Here is a 4,075-nt window from a genome sequence, read left to right as displayed (position 1 = left end):
AAAATATAAGTATACACAGCTAGAACAAAGCAAAATTTGACCAGTAGTTCACACTCATAAAAAAAACATCAGAAATATAGGACTCATAGCATATCAAATAAAGACATGGATTGCTAAATATACAATTATAGCAGGCATGTGTCTAATAAGTAAAATGCTATCATAGTCAAACCTAATATTCAAGTCTAACAACATGGCATGTTTGTACATATCTAAACACAAAGAGACCATAGATTTACCAGAAGACCAGACATTAGATAAAGTTGGAAAAGAATCAAAACAACCCAAATTGATGAATGAAGACGAGAGGAATAAAGGAGATTCTGAGAATTGGAACAAGTAATACATCAAGATGATGAGTTAAGGGATAAAATAAGCTTGATGTTAATCTAATCATTTTCAATTTAATACCAATCATTCTCAATTTGATACCAAAAATATATAAGATATGCTCATTCAAAAAAGGCTCATGATGTATTATCCTCCTATGGAAACATAAAAAAAAATGCCAAGTTAATTCCTGATATAGAAGAAACAGAGTTGATGAAAGATGGTAGAAATACATCAAATCGTAGAGCAGGGCTAATGTACTTGTGCAGACAGTAATGAGTATGCGAATGTGAGCCAGCAAGCAGAGTGGTTGTGCATAAATTAGTCGAACAAAGTATCAAGCAAGTGCTAGTCAATCACACATGAGCAAGGCAAAAATGGACTGTTGTATGCTAAACAACTAATTTCAGAAATTTTACCAAATTTGCAGCATTAACAACCTATGTTGCCCGGACATGGATACGGAATATCATCAAGTCATGAATCATAGTTGCATTACTTAGAAGCATTAAAAAACTTCAACTTATTGAATGAGGGCATGATAGAGTGAGTGATGATGATATAGTTAAATTTAACCCTAATAAATGATTTACCTAGCAATCACTAAACAGGGACCAAAACCATTTTCATTAAATTCTACATAGAAGCAAAATATGTCTGGCAAAGATTTGATTAAACCCCAAAATCATTACAAAAAATGACCTCAAATAGGTTCAACAGGAGGAATAATTCAATTTAAATAAACCAAATTACTTCCAAAGTTATGGTCAAAATACAATTCGCAAAGTTAACAGAGGGTTAGGCTAAAGTAACAATTCAATCAAATAGCCTCATGTAGTCATATTTCAGTAAACAGAGAGCATAATATCAAATAAATGGAGCAAAATTTGATTGAGAAGGATAACATCAAACCTAGCAATCACTAAATAGGTGGTATCGCTAACTAACCAAGTTCTAGCACCCAAAATCTTACAGTTTATGCAGAAGTTGCAATCACAGGAAAATCTCACAAATTCAAATTGAAAACACATAGTAGAGGAAAAGCATAAAATCACCATAAATATATAACTAAATTGTGAAAATGAAACCTGATATGCAATAGAGAACAACAATTTGAGGAAGCACCAGCGATGACGAGTATAGAGCCAGCTAAATGAGAACTAGAACGTAGCGGCACTACTGGAGATTGATACGTCATGACGCACTGGAGAATATGGAAATTTTCGTGACATGTTGCTTGAAGGCTTCGGGATAGAGGAATGGTGGTGCCTGGTTCTGAAATTAGGTCTTTCTTTCAGAAACAAGATGAACAGATTGAAGCAAATCGAAGCTATAATCTTCCCCGACTTGTCTGCCTTCGTTCCCTGAATGGGGGTGGGAAAGGGGTAAATTACACCAATAGTACCTGAACTTTACCTATTTTACACTTTGGTACCTAGATTACATTTTGTCCCAAAAATATACCCGAAGTAACGATGACCGAACAATTTAGTAAATTTCACCGGTAAATGACCGGTCAATGCAAGTTTGTTTGAGTAAATTACATAAATGGTACCTGAACTTTTCCTAATTCACACTTTGGTACCTGGATTTTTTTGTCCTAAAAATATAACTCAAGTGAATGTGACCGAATAATTTAGTACATCTGATCGGTTAGTGACCAATCAACGAGAGTTTGACCATTTTGAATTAAAAATTAGGACCTACAATACACTCAATTAACATAAAATTATAATACTACCCTTTAATATATATGTAGAGCTAAAGAGTAGTATTGTATATATTAATTGAGTGTATGATGAGTCTAAATTTCTAATTTAAAATGGTTAAACTCACGTTGACTGATCAAATATACTAAATTATTGATTCATCTGTACTTGAAGTGTATTTTTTGTACAAAATGAAATTTAGGTACCAAAGTGTGAATTAGGGTAAAGTTTAGGTACCATTAGTGTAATTTACTTATCAAACCCGCATTGACCGGTTATTGACCGGTAAAATGTACTAAATTGTCCGGTCATCGTTAGTTCAGATATATTTTTGGGACAAAATGTAATCTAGGTACCAAAATATGAATTAGGGTAAAGTTCAGGTACTATTGGTGTAATTTACTACTTAGAGTTAGACCTCTCCACTACCCTGGGTACCCGTCCAAGCCCGTGTTACTTAGGCCGGACTAACACTTAGACCTAGTCCGGTATAAATCCGTTAAAGTCCACTATTTTTTGGCCCCGTTTGGAATTAATATAATAAGGACTTTTTACCTGAATATCATAATTGACTACAAAATTACAACTTAATCGTATCATCAAATTTAATTCTCAATGTGTCATTTTTCTCTATATATATACCAAATAAAATATGCTTTTATACCTAATTTTAAAAGTTTAAAAAACTAATTCATAAATTTCAAACTCTTGATAATATATTCTAGTGATATAATTTATAAACTTTAATTTTTAAAAATAATGATTTGACATAATTCAAAATTATAATTTGACATAGTTGTAAATAGTTTTTTAAAAATGAATTTCTATGTAAATTTCCCTAATAAAACTAGCACGTGGCCCAATAAAATTTATATATATAAAAAATTAAGTATTTATTTTTAAGTATAAATTTTATTTTTTATAATTAAAAATTATATATATTTTTTAGGGTTAAGGTGCAAAAATACCCCTAACATTTTGGGTCATGAGCAATTTTACCTCTAACGTTTAAAATGGTGTAATTTTACCCTTAACGTTGGAAATCAAGAGCAATTTTACCCCTAACATTGATAAAAATGGGTAAATTTGAGAAATAATTCATCAAACTGTTTTCTCGGTCATGAATTTTGTAATCTACACTTCACACGTACGCCATTTTATCAGTAACAAATCACAAACATATGTTGGGATGTGAAAAGAATAAAAAAAACATACTATCTATAGTACGAATTGGACAAAAAAAAATCACCAAATTTATAAATATTAATCTCCAATTCTATTATTAAATTATAAAAAACATGAAATACTTTTTTTTAAAACAAATTGATATGCAATTAGTGCATAATAAGGAACAAAAATATCCGTGTTTTATAATAGTGTCTGAAATTGACCCAAATTATCAACGTTAGGGGTAAAATTGATATTGGCTACTAATGTTAGAGGTAAAATTGCTCCTGACCCAAAACGTTAAGGGTATTTTTGCACCTTAACCCTATTTTTTAGGTGGGTTTATATGGGTTGGGTTTGAGATTTTATTTTTAAACTCGAACCCGCCTAAATTAATAGTGGGCTAGGCTGAGCTTAGGATGAACCTTTTTACATAAAAGCTCGTTAGGCCTGATCTCAGTCTGGCCCATGGACAGGTCTACTTGGAGTCGATTCGGTTGGGTAGACGATAAGTAGACCTGTATAAGAATGAAAGATTGGGATAAGCATATAAATAGGTAGAGATAAAATAATATATTTTACTATATTACATTTATTTAAGTTACATAATATGTATTTTAGGGATAAAATGGACTTTTCTATTAATATTGAAATTGTAGTAGCTTATCTCATCCTCTTGTGTATAATAAGATTCGAGGGGTAAGACTTTATACCTCCCTTATCTTATTATCATGTCTTTAAAACAAATATGGAATAGAAAGAGTTTTGTATTATTTATCCATATCCGACCTTATTTATCTTTCATAACAAACATCCTATACTGGTATAGGGTTACTGTGGTTCTCTTTAAAAGCTCAAAGTCAGAATGC

The sequence above is a fragment of the Euphorbia lathyris genome, chromosome 9, assembly GCF_963576675.1.
Source record: "Euphorbia lathyris chromosome 9, ddEupLath1.1, whole genome shotgun sequence".
In the NCBI taxonomy this organism is placed as follows: Eukaryota; Viridiplantae; Streptophyta; class Magnoliopsida; order Malpighiales; family Euphorbiaceae; genus Euphorbia; species Euphorbia lathyris.
Note: the sequence above shows the minus strand (reverse complement) of the source record.